This window comes from Ambystoma mexicanum, chromosome 6p, assembly GCF_040938575.1.
Source record: "Ambystoma mexicanum isolate Mex_15411 chromosome 6p, UKY_AmexF1_1, whole genome shotgun sequence".
Lineage (NCBI taxonomy): Eukaryota > Metazoa > Chordata > Amphibia > Caudata > Ambystomatidae > Ambystoma > Ambystoma mexicanum.
Window position 1 is genome coordinate 1,363,910,133 of NC_090935.1, and position 26,180 is coordinate 1,363,936,312.

Sequence of the window (26,180 nt, forward strand, 5' to 3'; positions counted from 1 at the left end):
ACGAGAGACAGGGCTAAAGGCCACTAGTGTTGATGAGAGTCGATGAGTTGGTAAATTCACGCAGTCCGCTGACTTTTGGTGGCACAGAACAAGAGACAGGGCTAAAGGCCACCAGTGTTGATGAGAGTCGATGAGTTGGTAAATTCACGCAGTGCGCTGACTTTAGGTGGCACAGAAGGAGAGACAGGGCTAAAGGCCACTAGTGTTGATGAGAGTCGATGAGTTGGTAAATTCATGCAGTCCGCTTACCTAAGGTGGCACAGAACGAGAGACAGGGCTAAAGGCCACTAGTGTTGATGACAGTTGATGAGTTGGTAAATTCACGCAGTCCGCTGACTTTAGGTGGCACAGAACCAGAGACAGGTATAAAGGCCACCAGTGTTGATGAGAGTCGATGAGTTGGTAAATTCACGCAGTCTGCTGACTTTAGGTGCCACAGAACGACAGACAGGGCTAAAGGCCACTACTGTTAATGAGAGCCGATGAGTTGGTAAATTCACGCTGTCCACTGACTTTAGGTGGCACAGAAGGAGAGACAGAGCTAAAGGCCACCAGTGTTGATGAGAGTCGATGAGTTGGTAAATTCACGCAGTCCGGTGACCATAGGTGGCACAGAACGAGAGACAGGGCTAAAGGCCATTAGTGTTGATGAGAGTCGATGAGTTGGTAAATTCACGCAGTCCGCTGACTTTAGGTGGCACAGAAGGAGAGACAGGGCTAAAGGCCGCTAGTGTTGATGAGAGTCGATGAGTTGGTAAATTCACGCAGTCCGCTGACTTTAGGTGGCACAGAACGAGAGACAGGGCTAAAGGCCACTAGTGTTGATGAGAGTCGATGAGTTGGTAAATTCACGCAGTCCGCTGACTTTAGGTGGCACAGAACGAGAGACAGGGCTAAAGGCCACTAGTGTTGAGGAGAGTCGATGAGTTGGTAAATTCTCGCAGACCGCTGACTTTAGTTGGCACAGAACGAGAGACAGGGCTAAAGGCCATTAGTTTTGATGAGAGTCGATGAGTTGGTAAACTCAAGCAGTCCGCTGACCTTAGGTGGCACAGAACGAGAGACAGGGCTAAAGGCCACTAGTGTTGATGAGAGTCGATGAGTTGGTAAACTCACGCAGTCCGCTGACCTTAGGTGGCACACAACGAGAGACAAGGCTAAAGGCCACTAGTGTTGATGAGAGTCGATGAGTTAGTAAATTCACGCAGTCCGCTGACTTACGGTGGCACAGAACGAGAGACAGGGCTAAAGGCCACTAGTGTTGATGAGAGTCGATGAGTTTGTAAATTCACGCAGACCGCTGACTTTTGGTGGCACAGAACGAGAGACAGGGCCAAAGGCCACCAGTGTTGATGAGAGTCGATGAGTTGGTAAATTCACGCAGTGCACTGACTTTAGGTGGCAAAGAAGGAGAGACAGGGCTAAAGGCCACCAGTGTTAATGAGAGTCGATGAGTTGGTAAATTCACACAGTGCGCTGACTTTAGGTGGCACAGAAGTAGAGACAGGGCTAAAGGCCACCAGTGTCGATGAGAGTCGATGAGTTGGTAAATTCACGCAGTGTGCTGACTTTAGGTGGCACAGAAGGAGAGACAGGGCTAAAGGCCGCCAGTGTTGATGAGAGTCGATGAGTTGGTAAATTCACGCAGTCCGCTGACATTAGGTGGCACAGAACGAGAGACAGGGCTAAAGGCCGCCAGTGTTGATGAGAGTCGATGAGTTGGTAAATTCACGCAGTCCGCTGACTTTAGGTGGCACAGAACGAGAGACAGGGCTAATGGCCACTAGTGTTGATGAGAGTCGATGAGTTGGTAAATTCATGCATTCCGCTGACCTTAGGTGGCACAGAACGAGAGACAGGGCGAAAGGCCACCAGTGTTGATGACAGTCGATGAGTTGATAAATTCACGCAGTCCGCTGACTTTAGGTGGCACTGAACGAGAGACAGGTATAAAGGCCACCAGTGTTGATGACAGTCGATGAGTTGATAAATTCACGCAGTCCGCTGACTTTAGGTGGCACTGAACGAGAGACAGGTATAAAGGCCACCAGTTTTGATGAGAGTCAATGAGTTGGTAAATTCACGCAGTCCCCTGACTTTAGGTGGCACAGAACGAGAGACAGGGCTAAAGGCCACCAGTGTTGATGACAGTCGATGAGTTGGTAAATTCAGGCAGTCAGCTGACTTTAGGTGGCACAGAAAGAGAGACAGGGCTAAAGGCCGCTAGTGTTGATGACAGTCGATGAGTTGGTAAATTCACGCAGTCCGCTGACTTTAGGTGGCACAGAACGAGAGACAGGGCTAAAGGCCGCTAGTGTTGATGAGAGTCGATGAGTTGGTAAATTCACGCAGTCCGCTGACTTTAGGTGGCACAGAACGAGAGACAGGGCTAAAGGCCACTAGTGTTGAGGAGAGTCGATGAGTTGGTAAATTCTCGCAGACCGCTGACTTTAGGTGGCACGGAACGAGAGACAGGGCTAAAGGCCATTAGTGTTGATGAGAGTCGATGAGTTGGTAAATTCACGCAGTTCGCTGACTTTAGGTGGCACGGAACGAGAGACAGGGCTAAAGGCCACTAGTGTTGATGAGAGTCGATGAGTTGGTAAATTCACGCAGTTCGCTGACTTTAGGTGGCACGGAACGAGAGACAGGGCTAAAGGCCACTAGTGTTGATGACAGTCGATGAGTTGGTAAATTCAGGCAGTCCGCTGACTTTAGGTGGCACGGAACGAGAGACAGGGCTAGAGGCCACTAGTGTTGATGAGAGTCGATGAGTTGGTAAATTCACGCAGACCGCTGACTTTAGGTGGCACAGAACGAGAGACAGGGCTAAAGGCCACTAGTGTTGAGGAGAGTCGATGAGTTGGTAAATTCTCGCAGACCGCTGACTTTAGGTGGCACAGAACGAGAGACAGGGCTAAAGGCCACTAGTGTTGATGAGAGTCGATGAGTTGGTAAATTCACGCAGTCCGCTGACTTTAGGTGGCACAGAACGAGAGACAGGGCTAAAGGCCACTAGTGTTGATGAGAGTCGATGAGTTGGTAAATTCATGCAGTCTGCTGACTTTTGGTGGCACAGAACGAGAGACAGGGCTAAAGGCCACCAGTGTTGATGAGAGTCGATGAGTTGGTAAATTCACGCAGTGCGCTGACTTTAAGAGGCACAGAACAAGAGACAGGGCTAAAGGCCACCAGTGTTGATGAGAGTCGATGAGTTGGTAAATTCACGCAGTGCGCTGACTTTAGGTGGCACAGAAGGAGAGACAGGGCTAAAGGCCACTAGTGTTGATGAGAGTCGATGAGTTGGTAAATTCATGCAGTCCGCTGACCTTAGGTGGCACAGAACGAGAGACAGGGCTAAAGGCCACTAGTGTTGATGACAGTCGATGAGTTGGTAAATTCACGCAGTCCGCTGACTTTAGGTGGCACAGAACCAGAGACAGGTATAAAGGCCACCAGTGTTGATGAGAGTCGATGAGTTGGTAAATTCATGCAGTCCGCTGACTTTAGGTGGCACAGAACGAGAGACAGGGCCAAAGGCCGCCAGTGTTGATGAGAGCCGATGAGTTGGTAAATTCACGCAGTCCGGTGACCATAGGTGGCACAGAACGAGAGACAGGGCTAAAGGCCACTAGTGTTGATGAGAGTCGATGAGTTGGTAAATTCACGCAGTCCTCTGACTTTAGGTGGCACAGAAGGAGAGACAGGGCTAAAGGCCGCTAGTGTTGATGAGAGTCGATGAGTTGGTAAATTCACGCAGTCCGCTGACTTTAGGTGGCACAGAACGAGAGACAGGGCTAAAGGCCACTAGTGTTGATGAGAGTCGATGAGTTGGTAAATTCACGCAGTCCGCTGACTTTAGGTGGCACAGAACGAGAGACAGGACTAAAGGCCATTAGTGTTGATGAGAGTCGATGAGTTGGTAAATTCACGCAGTCCGCTGACTTTAGGTGGCACAGAACGAGAGACAGGGCTAAAGGCCACTAGTGTTGAGGAGAGTCGATGAGTTGGTAAATTCTCGCAGACCGCTGACTTTAGGTGGCACAGAACGAGAGACAGGGCTAAAGGCCATTAGTGTTGATGAGAGTCCATGAGTTGGTAAATTCATGCAGTCCGCTGACTTTAGGTGGCACAGAACGAGAGACAGGGCAAAAGGCCACTAGTGTTGATGAGAGTCGATGAGTTGGTAAATTCACGCAGTCTGCTGACTTTTGGTGGCACAGAACGAGAGACAGGGCTAAAGGCCACCAGTGTTGATGAGAGTCGATGAGTTGGTAAATCAACGCAGTGCGCTGACTTTAAGAGGCACAGAACAAGAGACAGGGCTAAAGGCCACCAGTGTTGATGAGAGTGGATGAGTTGGTAAATTCACGCAGTGCGCTGACTTTAGGTGGCACAGAAGGAGAGACAGGGCTAAAGGCCACTAGTGTTGATGAGAGTCGATGAGTTGGTAAATTCATGCAGTCCGCTGACCTTAGGTGGCACAGAACGAGAGACAGGGCTAAAGGCCACTAGTGTTGATGACAGTCGATGAGTTGGTAAATTCACGCAGTCCGCTGACTTTAGGTGGCACAGAACCAGAGACAGGTATAAAGGCCACCAGTGTTGATGAGAGTCGATGAGTTGGTAAATTCATGCAGTCCGCTGACTTTAGGTGGCACAGAACGAGAGACAGGGCCAAAGGCCGCCAGTGTTGATGAGAGCCGATGAGTTGGTAAATTCACGCAGTCCGGTGACCATAGGTGGCACAGAACGAGAGACAGGGCTAAAGGCCACTAGTGTTGATGAGAGTCGATGAGTTGGTAAATTCACGCAGTCCGCTGACTTTAGGTGGCACAGAAGGAGAGACAGGGCTAAAGGCCGCTAGTGTTGATGAGAGTCGATGAGTTGGTAAATTCACGCAGTCCGCTGACTTTAGGTGGCACAGAACGAGAGACAGGGCTAAAGGCCACTAGTGTTGATGAGAGTCGATGAGTTGGTAAATTCACGCAGTCCGCTGACTTTAGGTGGCACAGAACGAGAGACAGGACTAAAGGCCATTAGTGTTGATGAGAGTCGATGAGTTGGTAAATTCACGCAGTCCGCTGACTTTAGGTGGCACAGAACGAGAGACAGGGCTAAAGGCCACTAGTGTTGAGGAGAGTCGATGAGTTGGTAAATTCTCGCAGACCGCTGACTTTAGGTGGCACAGAACGAGAGACAGGGCTAAAGGCCATTAGTGTTGATGAGAGTCGATGAGTTGGTAAATTCATGCAGTCCGTTGACTTTAGGTGGCACAGAACGAGAGACAGGGCAAAAGGCCACTAGTGTTGATGAGAGTCGATGAGTTGGTAAATTCACGCAGTCTGCTGACTTTTGGTGGCACAGAACGAGAGACAGGGCTAAAGGCCACCAGTGTTGATGAGAGTCGATGAGTTGGTAAATTCACGCAGTCCGCTGACTTTAGGTGGCACAGAACGAGAGACAGGGCCAAAGGCCGCCAGTGTTGATGAGAGCCGATGAGTTGGTAAATTCACGCAGTCCGGTGACCATAGGTGGCACAGACCGAGAGACAGGGCTAAAGGCCACTAGTGTTGATGAGAGTCGATGAGTTGGTAAATTCACGCAGTCCGCTGACTTTAGGTGGCACAGAAGGAGAGACAGGGCTAAAGGCCGCTAGTGTTGATGAGAGTCGATGAGTTGGTAAATTCACGCAGTCCGCTGACTTTAGGTGGCACAGAACGAGAGACAGGGCTAAAGGCCACTAGTGTTGATGAGAGTCGATGAGTTGGTAAATTCACGCAGTCCGGTGACCATAGGTGGCACAGAACGAGAGACAGGGCTAAAGGCCACTAGTGTTGATGAGAGTCGATGAGTTGGTAAATTCACGCAGTTCGCTGACTTTAGGTGGCACAGAAGGAGAGACAGGGCTAAAGGCCGCTAGTGTTGATGAGAGTCGATGAGTTGGTAAATTCACGCAGTCCGCTGACTTTAGGTGGCACAGAACGAGAGACAGGGCTAAAGGCCACTAGTGTTGATGAGAGTCGATGAGTTGGTAAATTCACGCAGTCCGCTGACTTTAGGTGGCACAGAACGAGAGACAGGACTAAAGGCCATTAGTGTTGATGAGAGTCGATGAGTTGGTAAATTCACGCAGTCCGCTGACTTTAGGTGGCACAGAACGAGAGACAGGGCTAAAGGCCACTAGTGTTGAGGAGAGTCGATGAGTTGGTAAATTCTCGCAGACCGCTGACTTTAGGTGGCACAGAACGAGAGACAGGGCTAAAGGCCATTAGTGTTGATGAGAGTCGATGAGTTGGTAAATTCATGCAGTCCGCTGACTTTAGGTGGCACAGAACGAGAGACAGGGCAAAAGGCCACTAGTGTTGATGAGAGTCGATGAGTTGGTAAATCAACGCAGTGCGCTGACTTTAAGAGGCACAGAACAAGAGACAGGGCTAAAGGCCACCAGTGTTGATGAGAGTCGATGAGTTGGTAAATTCACGCAGTGCGCTGACTTTAGGTGGCACAGAAGGAGAGACAGGGCTAAAGGCCACTAGTGTTGATGACAGTCGATGAGTTGGTAAATTCACGCAGTCCGCTGACTTTAGGTGGCACAGAACCAGAGACAGGTATAAAGGCCACCAGTGTTGATGAGAGTCGATGAGTTGGTAAATTCATGCAGTCCGCTGACTTTAGGTGGCACAGAACGAGAGACAGGGCCAAAGGCCGCCAGTGTTGATGAGAGCCGATGAGTTGGTAAATTCACGCAGTCCGGTGACCATAGGTGGCACAGAACGAGAGACAGGGCTAAAGGCCACTAGTGTTGATGAGAGTCGATGAGTTGGTAAATTCACGCAGTCCGCTGACTTTAGGTGGCACAGAAGGAGAGACAGGGCTAAAGGCCGCTAGTGTTGATGAGAGTCGATGAGTTGGTAAATTCACGCAGTCCGCTGACTTTAGGTGGCACAGAACGAGAGACAGGGCTAATGGCCACTAGTGTTGATGAGAGTCGATGAGTTGGTAAATTCATGCATTCCGCTGACCTTAGGTGGCACAGAACGAGAGACAGGGCTAAAGGCCACCAGTGTTGATGACAGTCGATGAGTTGATAAATTCACGCAGTCCGCTGACTTTAGGTGGCACTGAACGAGAGACAGGTATAAAGGCCACCAGTGTTGATGACAGTCGATGAGTTGATAAATTCACGCAGTCCGCTGACTTTAGGTGGCACTGAACGAGAGACAGGTATAAAGGCCACCAGTTTTGATGAGAGTCGATGAGTTGGTAAATTCACGCAGTCCCCTGACTTTAGGTGGCACAGAACGAGAGACAGGGCTAAAGGCCACCAGTGTTGATGACAGTCGATGAGTTGGTAAATTCAGGCAGTCAGCTGACTTTAGGTGGCACAGAACGAGAGACAGGGCTAAAGGCCGCTAGTGTTGATGACAGTCGATGAGTTGGTAAATTCACGCAGTCCGCTGACTTTAGGTGGCACAGAACGAGAGACAGGGCTAAAGGCCGCTAGTGTTGATGAGAGTCGATGAGTTGGTAAATTCACGCAGTCCGCTGACTTTAGGTGGCACAGAACGAGAGACAGGGCTAAAGGCCACTAGTGTTGAGGAGAGTCGATGAGTTGGTAAATTCTCGCAGACCGCTGACTTTAGGTGGCACGGAACGAGAGACAGGGCTAAAGGCCATTAGTGTTGATGAGAGTCGATGAGTTGGTAAATTCACGCAGTTCGCTGACTTTAGGTGGCACGGAACGAGAGACAGGGCTAAAGGCCACTAGTGTTGATGAGAGTCGATGAGTTGGTAAATTCACGCAGTTCGCTGACTTTAGGTGGCACGGAACGAGAGACAGGGCTAACGGCCACTAGTGTTGATGACAGTCGATGAGTTGGTAAATTCAGGCAGTCCGCTGACTTTAGGTGGCACGGAACGAGAGACAGGGCTAGAGGCCACTAGTGTTGATGAGAGTCGATGAGTTGGTAAATTCACGCAGACCGCTGACTTTAGGTGGCACAGAACGAGAGACAGGGCTAAAGGCCACTAGTGTTGAGGAGAGTCGATGAGTTGGTAAATTCTCGCAGACCGCTGACTTTAGGTGGCACAGAACGAGAGACAGGGCTAAAGGCCATTAGTGTTGATGAGAGTCGATGAGTTGGTAAATTCACGCAGTCCGCTGACTTTAGGTGGCACAGAACGAGAGACAGGGCTAAAGGCCACTAGTGTTGATGAGAGTCGATGAGTTGGTAAATTCACGCAGTCTGCTGACTTTTGGTGGCACAGAACGAGAGACAGGGCTAAAGGCCACCAGTGTTGATGAGAGTCGATGAGTTGGTAAATTCACGCAGTGCGCTGACTTTAAGAGGCACAGAACAAGAGACAGGGCTAAAGGCCACCAGTGTTGATGAGAGTCGATGAGTTGGTAAATTCACGCAGTGCGCTGACTTTAGGTGGCACAGAAGGAGAGACAGGGCTAAAGGCCACTAGTGTTGATGAGAGTCGATGAGTTGGTAAATTCATGCAGTCCGCTGACCTTAGGTGGCACAGAACGAGAGACAGGGCTAAAGGCCACTAGTGTTGATGACAGTCGATGAGTTGGTAAATTCACGCAGTCCGCTGACTTTAGGTGGCACAGAACCAGAGACAGGTATAAAGGCCACCAGTGTTGATGAGAGTCGATGAGTTGGTAAATTCATGCAGTCCGCTGACTTTAGGTGGCACAGAACGAGAGACAGGGCCAAAGGCCGCCAGTGTTGATGAGAGCCGATGAGTTGGTAAATTCACGCAGTCCGGTGACCATAGGTGGCACAGAACGAGAGACAGGGCTAAAGGCCACTAGTGTTGATGAGAGTCGATGAGTTGGTAAATTCACGCATTCCGCTGACTTTAGGTGGCACAGAAGGAGAGACAGGGCTAAAGGCCGCTAGTGTTGATGAGAGTCGATGAGTTGGTAAATTCACGCAGTCCGCTGACTTTAGGTGGCACAGAACGAGAGACAGGGCTAAAGGCCACTAGTGTTGATGAGAGTCGATGAGTTGGTAAATTCACGCAGTCCGCTGACTTTAGGTGGCACAGAACGAGAGACAGGACTAAAGGCCATTAGTGTTGATGAGAGTCGATGAGTTGGTAAATTCACGCAGTCCGCTGACTTTAGGTGGCACAGAACGAGAGACAGGGCTAAAGGCCACTAGTGTTGAGGAGAGTCGATGAGTTGGTAAATTCTCGCAGACCGCTGACTTTAGGTGGCACAGAACGAGAGACAGGGCTAAAGGCCATTAGTGTTGATGAGAGTCGATGAGTTGGTAAATTCATGCAGTCCGCTGACTTTAGGTGGCACAGAACGAGAGACAGGGCAAAAGGCCACTAGTGTTGATGAGAGTCGATGAGTTGGTAAATTCACGCAGTCTGCTGACTTTTGGTGGCACAGAACGAGAGACAGGGCTAAAGGCCACCAGTGTTGATGAGAGTCGATGAGTTGGTAAATCAACGCAGTGCGCTGACTTTAAGAGGCACAGAACAAGAGACAGGGCTAAAGGCCACCAGTGTTGATGAGAGTCGATGAGTTGGTAAATTCACGCAGTGCGCTGACTTTAGGTGGCACAGAAGGAGAGACGGGGCTAAAGGCCACTAGTGTTGATGAGAGTCGATGAGTTGGTAAATTCATGCAGTCCGCTGACTTTAGGTGGCACAGAACGAGAGACAGGGCTAAAGGCCACTAGTGTTGATGACAGTCGATGAGTTGGTAAATTCACGCAGTCCGCTGACTTTAGGTGGCACAGAACCAGAGACAGGTATAAAGGCCACCAGTGTTGATGAGAGTCGATGAGTTGGTAAATTCATGCAGTCCGCTGACTTTAGGTGGCACAGAACGAGAGACAGGGCCAAAGGCCGCCAGTGTTGATGAGAGCCGATGAGTTGGTAAATTCACGCAGTCCGGTGACCATAGGTGGCACAGAACGAGAGACAGGGCTAAAGGCCACTAGTGTTGATGAGAGTCGATGAGTTGGTAAATTCACGCAGTCCGCTGACTTTAGGTGGCACAGAAGGAGAGACAGGGCTAAAGGCCGCTAGTGTTGATGAGAGTCGATGAGTTGGTAAATTCACGCAGTCCGCTGACTTTAGATGGCACAGAACGAGAGACAGGGCTAAAGGCCACTAGTGTTGATGAGAGTCGATGAGTTGGTAAATTCACGCAGTCCGCTGACTTTAGGTGGCACAGAACGAGAGACAGGACTAAAGGCCATTAGTGTTGATGAGAGTCGATGAGTTGGTAAATTCACGCAGTCCGCTGACTTTAGGTGGCACAGAACGAGAGACAGGGCTAAAGGCCACTAGTGTTGAGGAGAGTCGATGAGTTGGTAAATTCTCGCAGACCGCTGACTTTAGGTGGCACAGAACGAGAGACAGGGCTAAAGGCCATTAGTGTTGATGAGAGTCGATGAGTTGGTAAATTCATGCAGTCCGCTGACTTTAGGTGGCACAGAACGAGAGACAGGGCAAAAGGCCACTAGTGTTGATGAGAGTCGATGAGTTGGTAAATTCACGCAGTCTGCTGACTTTTGGTGGCACAGAACGAGAGACAGGGCTAAAGGCCACCAGTGTTGATGAGAGTCGATGAGTTGGTAAATCAACGCAGTGCGCTGACTTTAAGAGGCACAGAACAAGAGACAGGGCTAAAGGCCACCAGTGTTGATGAGAGTCGATGAGTTGGTAAATTCACGCAGTGCGCTGACTTTAGGTGGCACAGAAGGAGAGACAGGGCTAAAGGCCACTAGTGTTGATGAGAGTCGATGAGTTGGTAAATTAATGCAGTCCGCTGACCTTAGGTGGCACAGAACGAGAGACAGGGCTAAAGGCCACTAGTGTTGATGACAGTCGATGAGTTGGTAAATTCACGCAGTCTGCTGACTTTAGGTGGCACAGAACCAGAGACAGGTATAAAGGCCACCAGTGTTGATGAGAGTCGATGAGTTGGGGAATTCACGCAGTCCGCTGACTTTAGGTGGCACAGAACGAGAGACAGTGCTAAAGGCCGCCAGTGTTGATGAGAGTCGATGAGTTGGTAAATTCATGCAGTCCGCTGACTTTAGGTGGCACAGAACGAGAGACAGGGCCAAAGGCCGCCAGTGTTGATGAGAGCCGATGAGTTGGTAAATTCACGCAGTCCGGTGACCATAGGTGGCACAGAACGAGAGACAGGGCTAAAGGCCACTAGTGTTGATGAGAGTCGATGAGTTGGTAAATTCACGCAGTCTGCTGACTTTAGGTGGCACAGAAGGAGAGACAGGGCTAAAGGCCGCTAGTGTTGATGAGAGTCGATGAGTTGGTAAATTCACGCAGTCTGCTGACTTTAGGTGGCACAGAACGAGAGACAGGGCTAAAGGCCACTAGTGTTGATGAGAGTCGATGAGTTGCTAAATTCACACAGTCCGCTGACTTTAGGTGGCACAGAACGAGAGACAGGACTAAAGGCCATTAGTGTTGATGAGAGTCGATGAGTTGGTAAACTCACGCAGTCCGCTGACCTTAGGTGGCACAGAACGAGAGACAGGGCTAAAGGCCACTAGTGTTGATGAGAGTCGATGAGTTGGTAAATTCATGCAGTCCGCTGACCTTAGGTGGCACAGAACGAGAGACAGGGCTAAAGGCCACTAGTGTTGATGAGAGTCGATGAGTTGGTAAATTCACGCAGTCCGCTGACTTTAGGTGGCACAGAACCAGAGACAGGTATAAAGGCCGCCAGTGTTGATGAGAGTCGATGAGTTGGTAAATTCATGCAGTCCGCTGACTTTAGGTGGCACAGAACGAGAGACAGGGCTAAAGGCCACTAGTGTTGATGAGAGTCGATGAGTTGGTAAATTCACGCAGTCCGCTGACTTTAGGTGGCACAGAACGAGAGACAGGACTAAAGGCCATTAGTGTTGATGAGAGTCGATGAGTTGGTAAATTCTCGCAGACCGCTGACTTTAGGTGGCACAGAACGAGAGACAGGGCTAAAGGCCATTAGTGTTGATGAGAGTCGATGAGTTGGTAAATTCACGCAGTCCGCTGACTTTAGGTGGCACAGAACGAGAGACAGGGCTAAAGGCCACTAGTGTTGATGAGAGTCGATGAGTTGGTAAATTCACGCAGTCCGCTGACTTTAGGTGGCACAGAACGAGAGACAGGACTAAAGGCCATTAGTGTTGATGAGAGTCGATGAGTTGGTAAATTCTTGCAGACCGCTGACTTTAGGTGGCACAGAACGAGAGACAGGGCTAAAGGCCATTAGTGTTGATGAGAGTCGATGAGTTGGTAAATTCACGCAGTCCGCTGACTTTAGGTGGCACAGAACGAGAGACAGGGCTAAAGGCCACTAGTGTTGATGAGAGTCGATGAGTTGGTAAATTCACGCAGTCCGCTGACTTTTGGTGGCACAGAACAAGAGACAGGGCTAAAGGCCACCAGTGTTGATGAGAGTCGATGAGTTGGTAAATTCACGCAGTGCGCTGACTTTAAGAGGCACAGAACAAGAGACAGGGCTAAAGGCCACCAGTGTTGATGAGAGTCGATGAGTTGGTAAATTCACGCAATGCGCTGACTTTAGGTGGCACAGAAGGAGAGACAGGGCTAAAGGCCACCAGTGTTGATGAGAGTCGATGAGTTGGTAAATTCACGCAGTCCGCTGACTTTAGGTGGCACAGAACGAGAGACAGGGCTAAAGGCCACTAGTGTTGATGAGAGTCGATGAGTTGGTAAATTCATGCAGTCCGCTGACCTTAGGTGGCACAGAACGAGAGACAGGGCTAAAGGCCACTAGTGTTGATGACAGTTGATGAGTTGGTAAATTCACGCAGTCCGGTGACCATAGGTGGCACAGAACGAGAGACAGGGCTAAAGGCCACTAGTGTTGATGAGAGTCGATGAGTTGGTAAATTCACGCAGTCCGCTGACTTTAGGTGGCATAGAACGAGAGACAGGGCTAAAGGCCACTAGTGTTGGTGAGAGTCGATGAGTTGGTAAATTCACGCAGTCTGCTGACTATTGGTGGCACTGAACGAGAGACAGGGCTAAAGGCCGCCAGTGTTGATGAGAGTCGATGAGTTGGTAAATTCACGCAGTGCGCTGACTTTAGGTGGCACAGAAGGAGAGACAGGGCTAAAGGCCGCTAGTGTTGATGAGAGTCGATGAGTTGGTAAATTCACGCAGTCCGCTGACCTTAGGTAGCACAGAACGAGAGACAGGACTAAAGGCCGCTAGTGTTGATGAGATTCGATGAGTTGGTAAATTCACACAGTCCGCTGACCTTAGGTTGCACAGAACGAGAGACAGGGCTAAAGGCCACTAGTGTCGATGAGAGTCGATGAGTTGGTAAATTCACGCAGTCCGCGGACTTTAGGTGGCACAGAACGAGAGACAGGGCTAAAGGCCACTAGTGTTGATGAGAGTCGATGAGTTGGTAAATTCATGCAGTCCGCTGACTTTAGGTGGCACAGAACGAGAGACAGGGCTAAAGGCCACTAGTGTTGATGAGAGTCGATGAGTTGGTAAATTCATGCAGTCCGCTGGCCTTAGGTGGCACAGAACGAGAGACAGGGCTAAAGGCCACTAGTGTTGATGACAGTCGATGAGTTGATAAATTCACGCAGTCCGCTGACTTTAGGTGGCACTGAACGAGAGACAGGTATAAAGGCCACTAGTGTTGATGACAGTCGATGAGTTGATAAATTCACGCAGTCCGCTGACTTTAGGTGGCACTGAACGAGAGACAGGTATAAAGGCCAGCAGTGTTGATGACAGTCGATGAGTTGATAAATTCACGCAGTCCGCTGACTTTAGGTGGCACTGAACGAGAGACAGGTATAAAGGCCACCAGTGTTGATGAGAGTCGATGAGTTGGTAAATTCACTCAGTCCACTGACTTTAGGTGGCACAGAACGAGAGACAGGGCTAAAGGCCACTAGTGTTGATGACAGTCGATGAGTTCGTAAATTCACGCAGTCCGCTGCCTGTAGGTGGCACAGAACGAGAGACAGGGGTAAAGGCCACTAGTGTTAATGAGAGCCGATTAGTTGGTAAATTCACGCAGTCCGCTGACTTTAGGTGGCACAGAACGAGAGACAGGGCTAAAGGCCACTAGTGTTGATGAGAGTCGATGAGTTGGTAAATTCACGCAGTCCGCTGACTTTAGGTGGCACGGAACGAGGGACAGGGCTAAAGGCTGCTAGTGTTGATGACAGTCGATGAGTTGGTAAATTCACGCAGTCCGCTGACTTTAAGTGGCACGGAACGAGAGACAGGGCTAAAGGCCGCTAGTGTTGATGAGAGTCGATGAGTTGGTAAATTCATGCAGTCCGCTGACTTTAGGTTGCACAGAACGAGAGACAGGGCTAAAGGCCACTAGTGTTGATGAGAGTCGATGAGTTGGTAAATTCATGCAGTCCGCTGGCCTTAGGTGGCACAGAACGAGAGACAGGGCTAAAGGCCACTAGTGTTGATGACAGTCGATGAGTTGATAAATTCACGCAGTCCGCTGACTTTAGGTGGCACTGAACGGGAGACAGGTATAAAGGCCAGCAGTGTTGGTGAGAGTCGATGAGTTGGTAAATTCACGCAGTCTGCTGACTTTTGGTGGCACAGAACGAGAGACAGGGCTAAAGGCCACCAGTGTTGATGAGAGTCGATGAGTTGGTAAATTCACGCAGTGCGCTGACTTTAGGTGGCACAGAAGGAGAGACAGGGCTAAAGGCCGCTAGTGTTGATGAGAGTCGATGAGTTGGTAAATTCACGCAGTCTGCTGACCTTAGGTAGCACAGAACGAGAGACAGGACTAAAGGCAGCTAGTGTTGATGAGATTCGATGAGTTGGTAAATTCACGCAGTCCGCTGACCTTAGGTTGCACAGAACGAGAGACAGGGCTAAAGGCCACTAGTGTCGATGAGAGTCGATGAGTTGGTAAATTCACGCAGTCCGCGGACTTTAGGTGGCACAGAACGAGAGACAGGGCTAAAGGCCACTAGTGTTGATGAGAGTCGATGAATTGGTAAATTCATGCAGTCCGCTGACTTTAGGTGGCACAGAACGAGAGACAGGGCTAAAGGCCACTAGTGTTGATGAGAGTCGATGAGTTGGTAAATTCATGCAGTCCGCTGGCCTTAGGTGGCACAGAACGAGAGACAGGGCTAAAGGCCACTAGTGTTGATGACAGTCGATGAGTTGATAAATTCACGCAGTCCGCTGACTTTAGGTGGCACTGAACGAGAGACAGGTATAAAGGCCACTAGTGTTGATGAGAGTCGATGAGTTGGTAAATTCATGCAGTCCGCTGACCTTAGGTGGCACAGACCGAGAGACAGGGCTAAAGGCCACTAGTGTTGATGACAGTCGATGAGTTGGTAAATTCACGCAGTCTGCTGACTTTAGGTGGCACAGAACCAGAGACAGGTATAAAGGCCACCAGTGTTGATGAGAGTCGATGAGTTGGTGAATTCACGCAGTCCGCTGACTTTAGGTGGCACAGAACGAGAGACAGTGCTAAAGGCCGCCAGTGTTGATGAGAGTCGATGAGTTGGTAAATTCATGCAGTCCGCTGACTTTAGGTGGCACAGAACGAGAGACAGGGCCAAAGGCCACCAGTGTTGATGAGAGCCGATGAGTTGGTAAATTCACGCAGTCCGGTGACCATAGGTGGCACAGAACGAGAGACAGGGCTAAAGGCCACTAGTGTTGATGAGAGTCGATGAGTTGGTAAATTCACGCAGTCCGCTGACTTTAGGTGGCACAGAAGGAGAGACAGGGCTAAAGGCCGCTAGTGTTGATGAGAGTCGATGAGTTGGTAAATTCACGCAGTCTGCTGACTTTAGGTGGCACAGAACGAGAGACAGGGCTAAAGGCCACTAGTGTTGATGAGAGTCGATGAGTTGGTAAATTCACGCAGTCCGCTGACTTTAGGTGGCACAGAATGAGAGACAGGACTAAAGGCCATTAGTGTTGATGAGAGTCGATGAGTTGGTAAACTCACGCAGTCCGCTGACCTTAGGTGGCACAGAACGAGAGACAGGGCTAAAGGCCACTAGTGTTGATGAGAGTCGATGAGTTGGTAAATTCATGCAGTCCGCTGACCTTAGGTGGCACAGAACGAGAGACAGGGCTAAAGGCCACTAGTGTTGATGAGAGTCGATGAGTTGGTAAATTCACGCAGTCCGCTGACTTTAGGTGGCACAGAACCAGAGACAGGTATAAAGGCCGCCAGTGTTGATGAGAGTCGATGAGTTGGTAAATTCATGCAGTCCGCTGACTTTAGGTGGCACAGAACGAGAGACAGGGCTAAAGGCCACTAGTGTTGATGAGAGTCGATGAGTTGGTAAATTCACGCAGTCCGCTGACTTTAGGTGGCACAGAACGAGAGACAGGACTAAAGGCCATTAGTGTTGATGAGAGTCGATGAGTTGGTAAATTCTCGCAGACCGCTGACTTTAGGTGGCACAGAACGAGAGACAGGGCTAAAGGCCATTAGTGTTGATGAGAGTCGATGAGTTGGTAAATTCACGCAGTCCGCTGACTTTAGGTGGCACAGAACGAGAGACAGGGCTAAAGGCCACTAGTGTTGATGAGAGTCGATGAGTTGGTAAATTCACGCAGTCCGCTGAATTTTGGTGGAACAGAACAAGAGACAGGGCTAAAGGCCACCAGTGTTGATGAGAGTCGATGAGTTGGTAAATTCACGCAGTGCGCTGACTTTAAGAGGCACAGAACAAGAGACAGGGCTAAAGGCCACCAGTGTTGATGAGAGTCGATGAGTTGGTAAATTCACGCAATGCGCTGACTTTAGGTGGCACAGAAGGAGAGACAGGGCTAAAGGCCACCAGTGTTGATGAGAGTCGATGAGTTGGTAAATTCACGCAGTCCGCTGACTTTAGGTGGCACAGAACGAGAGACAGGGCTAAAGGCCACTAGTGTTGATGAGAGTTGATGAGTTGGTAAATTCATGCAGTCCGCTGACCTTAGGTGGCACAGAACGAGAGACAGGGCTAAAGGCCACTAGTGTTGATGACAGTTGATGAGTTGGTAAATTCACGCAGTCCGGTGACCATAGGTGGCACAGAACGAGAGACAGGGCTAAAGGCCACTAGTGTTGATGAGAGTCGATGAGTTGGTAAATTCACGCAGTCCGCTGACTTTAGGTGGCATAGAACGAGAGACAGGGCTAAAGGCCACTAGTGTTGGTGAGAGTCGATGAGTTGGTAAATTCACGCAGTCTGCTGACTATTGGTGGCACTGAACGAGAGACAGGGCTAAAGGCCGCCAGTGTTGATGAGAGTCGATGAGTTGGTAAATTCACGCAGTGCGCTGACTTTAGGTGGCACAGAAGGAGAGACAGGGCTAAAGGCCGCTAGTGTTGATGAGAGTCGATGAGTTGGTAAATTCACGCAGTCCGCTGACCTTAGGTAGCACAGAACGAGAGACAGGACTAAAGGCCGCTAGTGTTGATGAGATTCGATGAGTTGGTAAATTCACACAGTCCGCTGACCTTAGGTTGCACAGAACGAGAGACAGGGCTAAAGGCCACTAGTGTCGATGAGAGTCGATGAGTTGGTAAATTCACGCAGTCCGCGGACTTTAGGTGGCACAGAACGAGAGACAGGGCTAAAGGCCACTAGTGTTGATGAGAGTCAATGAGTTGGTAAATTCATGCAGTCCGCTGACTTTAGGTGGCACAGAACGAGAGACAGGGCTAAAGGCCACTAGTGTTGATGAGAGTCGATGAGTTGGTAAATTCATGCAGTCCGCTGGCCTTAGGTGGCACAGAACGAGAGACAGGGCTAAAGGCCACTAGTGTTGATGACAGTCGATGAGTTGATAAATTCACGCAGTCCGCTGACTTTAGGTGGCACTGAACGAGAGACAGGTATAAAGGCCACTAGTGTTGATGACAGTCGATGAGTTGATAAATTCACGCAGTCCGCTGACTTTAGGTGGCACTGAACGAGAGACAGGTATAAAGGCCAGCAGTGTTGATGACAGTCGATGAGTTGATAAATTCACGCAGTCCGCTGACTTTAGGTGGCACTGAACGAGAGACAGGTATAAAGGCCACCAGTGTTGATGAGAGTCGATGAGTTGGTAAATTCACGCAGTCCACTGACTTTAGGTGGCACAGAACGAGAGACAGGGCTAAAGGCCACTAGTGTTGATGACAGTCGATGAGTTCGTAAATTCACGCAGTCCGCTGCCTGTAGGTGGCACAGAACGAGAGACAGGGGTAAAGGCCACTAGTGTTAATGAGAGCCGATTAGTTGGTAAATTCACGCAGTCCGCTGACTTTAGGTGGCACAGAACGAGAGACAGGGCTAAAGGCCGCTAGTGTTGATGAGAGTCGATGAGTTGGTAAATTCACGCAGTCCGCTGACTTTAGGTGGCACGGAACGAGGGACAGGGCTAAAGGCTGCTAGTGTTGATGACAGTCGATGAGTTGGTAAATTCACGCAGTCCGCTGACTTTAAGTGGCACGGAACGAGAGACAGGGCTAAAGGCCGCTAGTGTTGATGAGAGTCGATGAGTTGGTAAATTCATGCAGTCCGCTGACTTTAGGTGGCACAGAACGAGAGACAGGGCTAAAGGCCACTAGTGTTGATGAGAGTCGATGAGTTGGTAAATTCATGCAGTCCGCTGGCCTTAGGTGGCACAGAACGAGAGACAGGGCTAAAGGCCACTAGTGTTGATGACAGTCGATGAGTTGATAAATTCACGCAGTCCGCTGACTTTAGGTGGCACTGAACGGGAGACAGGTATAAAGGCCAGCAGTGTTGGTGAGAGTCGATGAGTTGGTAAATTCACGCAGTCTGCTGACTTTTGGTGGCACAGAACGAGAGACAGGGCTAAAGGCCACCAGTGTTGATGAGAGTCGATGAGTTGGTAAATTCACGCAGTGCGCTGACTTTAGGTGGCACAGAAGGAGAGACAGGGCTAAAGGCCGCTAGTGTTGATGAGAGTCGATGAGTTGGTAAATTCACGCAGTCCGCTGACCTTAGGTAGCACAGAACGAGAGACAGGACTAAAGGCAGCTAGTGTTGATGAGATTCGATGAGTTGGTAAATTCACGCAGTCCGCTGACCTTAGGTTGCACAGAACGAGAGACAGGGCTAAAGGCCACTAGTGTCGATGAGAGTCGATGAGTTGGTAAATTCACGCAGTCCGCGGACTTTAGGTGGCACAGAACGAGAGACAGGGCTAAAGGCCACTAGTGTTGATGAGAGTCGATGAGTTGGTAAATTCATGCAGTCCGCTGACTTTAGGTGGCACAGAACGAGAGACAGGGCTAAAGGCCACTAGTGTTGATGAGAGTCGATGAGTTGGTAAATTCATGCAGTCCGCTGGCCTTAGGTGGCACAGAACGAGAGACAGGGCTAAAGGCCACTAGTGTTGATGACAGTCGATGAGTTGATAAATTCACGCAGTCCGCTGACTTTAGGTGGCACTGAACGAGAGACAGGTATAAAGGCCAGCAGTGTTGATGACAGTCGATGAGTTGATAAATTCACGCAGTCCGCTGACTTTAGGTGGCACTGAACGAGAGACAGGTATAAAGGCCACCAGTGTTGATGAGATTCGATGAGTTGGTAAATTCACGCAGTCCACTGACTTTAGGTGGCACAGAACGAGAGACAGGGCTAAAGGCCACTAGTGTTGATGACAGTCGATGAGTTCGTAAATTCACGCAGTCCGCTGCCTGTAGGTGGCACAGAACGAGAGACAGGGGTAAAGGCCACTAGTGTTAATGAGAGCCGATTAGTTGGTAAATTCACGCAGTCCGCTGACTTTAGGTGGCACAGAACGAGAGACAGGGCTAAAGGCCACTAGTGTTGATGAGAGTCGATGAGTTGGTAAATTCACGCAGTCCGCTGACTTTAGGTGGCACGGAACGAGAGACAGGGCTAAAGGCCGCTAGTGTTGATGAGAGTCGATGAGTTGGTAAATTCACGCAGTCCGCTGACTTTAGGTGGCACAGAACGAGAGACAGGGCTAAAGGCCACTAGTGTTGATGAGAGTCGATGAGTTGGTAAATTCATGCAGTCCGCTGGCCTTAGGTGGCACAGAACGAGAGACAGGGCTAAAGGCCACTAGTGTTGATGACAGTCGATGAGTTGATAAATTCACGCAGTCCGCTGACTTTAGGTGGCACTGAACAGGAGACAGGTATAAAGGCCAGCAGTGTTGATGACAGTCGATGAGTTGATAAATTCACGCAGTCCGCTGACTTTAGGTGGCACTGAACGAGAGACAGGTATAAAGGCCACCAGTGTTGATGAGAGTCGATGAGTTGGTAAATTCACGCAGTCCACTGACTTTAGGTGGCACAGAACGAGAGACAGGGCTAAAGGCCACTAGTGTTGATGACAGTCGATGAGTTGGTAAATTCACGCAGTCCGCTGCCTTTAGGTGGCACAGAACGAGAGACAGGGGTAAAGGCCACTAGTGTTAATGAGAGCCGATTAGTTGGTAAATTCATGCAGTCCGATGACTTTAGGTGGCACAGAACGAGAGACAGGGCTAAAGGCCACTAGTGTTGATGAGAGTCGATGAGTTGGTAAAATCACGCAGTCCGCTGATTTTAGGTGGCACAGAACGAGGGACAGGGCTAAAGGCCACTAGTGTTGATGAGAGTCGATGAGTTGGTAAATTCACGAAGTCGGCTGACTTTAGGTGGCATAGAACGAGAGACAGGGCTAAAGGCCACTAGTGTTGGTGAGAGTCGATGAGTTGGTAAATTCACGCAGTCTGCTGACTTTTGGTGGCACAGAACGAGAGACAGGGCTGAAGGCCACCAGTGTTGATGAGAGTCGATGAGTTGGTAAATTCACGCAGTGCGCTGACTTTAGGTGGCACAGAAGGAGAGACAGGGCTAAAGGCCGCTAGTGTTGATGAGAGTCGATGAGTTAATAAATTCACGCAGTCCGCTGACCTTAGGTGGCACCGAACGAGAGACAGGACTAAAGGCAGCTAGTGTTGATGAGATTCGATGAGTTGGTAAATTCACGCAGTCCGCTGACCTTAGGTTGCACAGAACGAGAGACAGGGCTAAAGGCCACTAGTGTTGATGAGAGTCGATGAGTTGGTAAATTCACGCAGTCCGCGGACTTTAGGTGGCACAGAACAAGAGACAGGGCTAAAGGCCACTAGTGTTAATGAGAGCCGATTAGTTGGTAAATTCACGCAGTCCGCTGACTTTAGGTGGCACAGAACGAGAGACAGGACTAAAGGCCACTAGTGTTGATGAGAGTCGATGAGTTGGTAAATTCACGCAGTCCGCTGACTTTAGGTGGCACAGAACGAGGGACAGGGCTAAAGGCCGCTAGTGTTGATGACAGTCGATGAGTTGGTAAATTCACGCAGTCCGCTGACTTTAAGTGGCACGGAACGAGAGACAGGGCTAAAGGCCGCTAGTGTTGATGAGAGTCGATGAGTTGGTAAATTCATGCAGTCCGCTAACTTTAGGTGGCACAGAACGAGAGACAGGGCTAAAGGCCACTAGTGTTGATGAGAGTCGATGAGTTGGAAAATTCACGCAGTCCGCTGACTTTAAGTGGCACGGAACGAGAGACAGGGCTAAAGGCCGCTAGTGTTGATGAGAGTCGATGAGTTGGTAAATTCATGCAGTCCGCTGATTTTAGGTGGCACAGAACGAGGGACAGGGCTAAAGGCTGCTAGTGTTGATGACAGTCGATGAGTTGGTAAATTCACGCAGTCCGCTGACTTTAAGTGGCACGGAACGAGAGACAGGGCTAAAGGCCGCTAGTGTTGATGAGAGTCGATGAGTTGGTAAATTCATGCAGTCCGCTAACTTTAGGTGGCACAGAATGAGAGACAGGGCTAAAGGCCACTAGTGTTAATGGGAGCCGATGAGTTGGTAAATTCACGCAGTCCACTGACTTTAGGTGGCACAGAAGGAGAGACAGGGCTAAAGGCCACCAGTGTTGATGAAAGTCGATGAGTTGGTAAATTCACGCAGTCCGGTGACCATAGGTGGCACAGAACGAGAGACAGGGCTAAAGGCCACTAGTGTTGATGAGAGTCGATGAGTTGGTAAAATCACGCAGTCCGCTGACCATAGGTGGCACAGAACGAGAGACAGGGCTAAAGGCCACTAGTGTTGATGAGAGTCGATGAGTTGGTAAAATCACGCAGTCCACTGACTTTAGGTGGCACAGAACGAGAGACAGGTATAAAGGCCAGCAGTGTTGATGACAGTCGATGAGTTGATAAATTCACGCAGTGCGCTGACTTTAGGTGGCACAGAAGGAGAGACAGGGCTAAAGGCCGCTAGTGTTGATGAGAGTCGATGAGTTGGTAAATTCACGCAGTCCGCTGACCTTAGGTGGCACAGAACGAGAGACAGGACTAAAGGCAGCTAGTGTTGATGAGATTCGATGAGTTGGTAAATTCACGCAGTCCGCTGACCTTAGGTTGCACAGAACGAGAGACAGGGCTAAAGGCCATTAGTGTTGATGAGAGTCGATGAGTTGGTAAATTCATGCAGTCCGCGGACTTTAGGTGGCACAGAACGAGAGACAGGGCTAAAGGCCACTAGTGTTGATGAGAGTCGATGAGTTCGTAAATTCATGCAGTCCGCTGACTTTAGGTGGCACAGAACGAGAGACAGGGCTAAAGGCCACTAGTGTTGATGAGAGTCGATGAGTTGGTAAATTCATGCAGTCCGCTGGCCTTAGGTGGGACAGAACGAGAGACAGGGCTAAAGGCCACTAGTGTTGATGACAGTCGATGAGTTGATACATTTACGCAGTCCGCTGACTTTAGGTGGCACTGAACGAGAGACAGGTATAAAGGCCAGCAGTGTTGATGACAGTCGAGGAGTTGATAAATTCACGCAGTCCGCTTACTTTAGGTGGCACAGAACGAGAGACAGGTATAAAAGCCACCAGTGTTGATGAGAGTCGATGAGTTGGTAAATTCACGCAGTCCACTGACTTTAGGTGGCACAGAACGAGTGAAAGGGCTAAAGGCCACTAGTGTTGATGACAGTCGATGAGTTCGTAAATTCACGCAGTCCGCTGCCTTTAGGTGGCACAGAACGAGAGACAGGGGTAAAGGCCACTAGTGTTAATGAGAGCCGATTAGTTGGTAAATTCACGCAGTCCTCTGACTTTAGGCGGCACAGAACGAGAGACAGGGCTAAAGGCCACTAGTGTTGATGAGAGTCGATGAGTTGGTAAATTCACGCAGTCCGCTGACTTTAGGTGGCACAGAACGAGGGACAGGGCTAAAGGCCGCTAGTGTTGATGAGAGTCGATGAGTTGGTAAATTCACGCTGTCCGCTGACTTTAGGTGGCACAGAAGGAGAGACAGGGCTAAAGGCCGCTAGTGTTGATGAGAGTCGATGAGTTGGTAAATTCACGCAGTCCGCTGACTTTAGGTGGCACAGAACGAGAGACAGGGCTAAAGGCCACTAGTGTTGATGAGAGTCGATGAGTTGGTAAATTCACGCAGTCCGCTTACTTTAGGTGGCACAGAAGGAGAGACAGGGCTAAAGGCCGCTAGTGTTGATGAGAGTCGATGAGTTGGTAAATTCACGCAGTCTGCTGACTTTAGGTGGCACAGAACGAGAGACAGGGGTAAAGGCCACTAGTGTTAATGAGAGCCGATTAGTTGGTAAATTCACGCAGTCCGCTGACTTTAGGTGGCACAGAACGAGAGACAGGGCTAAAGGCCACTAGTGTTGATGAGAGTCGATGAGTTGGTAAATGCACGCAGTCCGCTGACTTTAGGTGGCACAGAACGAGGGACAGGGCTAAAGGCTGCTAGTGTTAATGGGAGCCGATGAGTTGGTAAATTCACGCAGTCCACTGACTTTAGGTGGCACAGAAGGAGAGACAGGGCTAAAGGCCGCTAGTGTTGATGAGAGTCGATGAGTTGGTAAATTCACGCTGTCCGCTGACTTTAGGTGGCACAGAAGGAGAGACAGGGCTAAAGGCCGCTAGTGTTGATGAGAGTCGATGAGTTGGTAAATTCACGCAGTCCGCTGACTTTAGGTGGCACAGAACGAGAGACAGGGCTAAAGGCCACTAGTGTTGATGAGAGTCGATGAGTTGGTAAATTCACGCAGTCCGCTGACTTTAGGTGGCACAGAACGAGAGACAGGGCTAAAGGCCACTAGTGTTGATGAGAGTTGATGAGTTGGTAAATTCTCGCAGACCGCTGACTTTAGGTGGCACAGAACGAGAGACAGGTATAAAGGCCATTAGTGTTGATGAGAGTCGATGAGTTGGTAAACTCACTCAGTCCGCTGACCTTAGGTGGCACAGAACGAGAGACAGGGCTAAAGGACACTAGTGTTGATGAGAGTCGATGAGTTGGTAAATTCACGCAGTCCGCTGACTTTAGGTGGCACAGAACGAGAGACAGGGCTAAAGGCCACTAGTGTTGATGAGAGTCGATGAGTTGGTAAATTCACGCAGTCTGCTGACTTTTGGTGGCACAGAACGAGAGACAGGGCTAAAGGCAACTAGTGTTGATGAGAGTCGATGAGGTGGTAAATTCACGCAGTGTGCTGACTTTTGGTGGCACAGAACGAGAGACAGGGCTAAAGGCCACTAGTGTTGATGAGAGTCGATGAGTTGGTAAATTCACGCAGTGCGCTGACTTTAGGTGGCACAGAAGGAGAGACAGGGCTAAAGGCCACTAGTGTTGATGAGAGTCGATGAGTTGGTAAATTCACGCAGTCCACTGACTTTAGGTGGCACAAAAGGAGAGACAGGGCTAAAGGCCACCAGTGTTGATGAGAGTCGATGAGTTGGTAAATTCATGCAGTCCGGTGACCATAGGTGGCACAGAACGAGAGACAGGGCTAAAGGCCATTAGTGTTGATGAGAGTCGATGAGTTGGTAAATTCACGCAGTCAGCTGACTTTAGGTGGCACTGAACGAGAGACAGGTATAAAGGCCACCAGTGTTGATGAGAGTCGATGAGTTGGTAAATTCATGCAGTCCGCTGACTTTAGGTGGCACAGAACGAGAGACAGGGCTAAAGGCCACTAGTGTTGAGGAGAGTCGATGAGTTGGTAAATTCTCGCAGACCGCTGACTTTAGGTGGCGCAGAAGGAGAGACAGGGGTAAAGGCCATTAGTGTTGATGAGAGGTGATGAGTTGGTAAACTCACGCAGTCTGCTGACCTTAGGTGGCACAGAACGAGAGACAGGGCTAAAGGCCACTACTGTTGATGAGAGTCGATGAGTTGGTAAACTCACGCAGTCCGCTGACCTTAGGTGGCACAGAACGAGAGACAGGGCTAAAGGCCACTAGTGTTGATGAGAGTCGATGAGTTGGTAAATTCACGCAGACCGCTGACTTTAGGTGGCACAGAACGAGACACAGGGCTAAAGGCCACTAGTGTTGATGAGAGTCGATGAGTTTGTAAATTCACGCAGTCTGCTAACTTTTGGTGGCACAGAACGAGAGACAGGGCTAAAGGCCACCAGTGTTGATGAGAGTCGATGAGTTGGTAAATTCACGCAGTGCGCTGACTTTAGGTGGCACAGAAGGAGAGACAGGGCTAAGAGCCACAAGTGTTGATGAGAGTCGATGAGTTGGTTAATTCACGCAGTGCGCTGAATTTAGGTGGCACAGAAGGAGAGACAGGGCTAAAGGTCGCTAGTGTTGATGAGAGTCGATGAGTTGGTAAATTCATGGAGTCCGCTGACTTTAGGTGGCACAGAACGAGAGACAGGGCTAAAGGCCCCTAGTGTTGATGAGAGTCGATGAGTTGGTAAATTCATGCAGTCCGCTGACCTTAGGTGGCACAGAACGAGAGAGAGGGCTAAAGGCCACTATTGTTGATGAGAGTCGATGAGTTGGTAAATTCATGCAGTCCGCTGACCTTAGGTGGCACAGAACGAGAGACAGGGCTACAGGCCACTAGTGTTGATGACAGTCGATGAGTTGATAAATTCACGCAGTCCGCTGACTTTAGGTGGCACTGAACGAGAGACAGGTATAAAGGCCACCAGTGTTGATGACAGTCGATGAGTTGATAAATTCACGCAGTCCGCTGACTTTAGGTGGCACTGAATGAGAGACAGGTATAAAGGCCACCAGTGTTGATGAGAGTCGATGAGTTGGTAAATCCATGCAGTCCGCTGACTTTAGGTGGCACAGAACGAGAGACAGGGCTAAAGGCCACCAGTGTTGATGAGAGTCGAT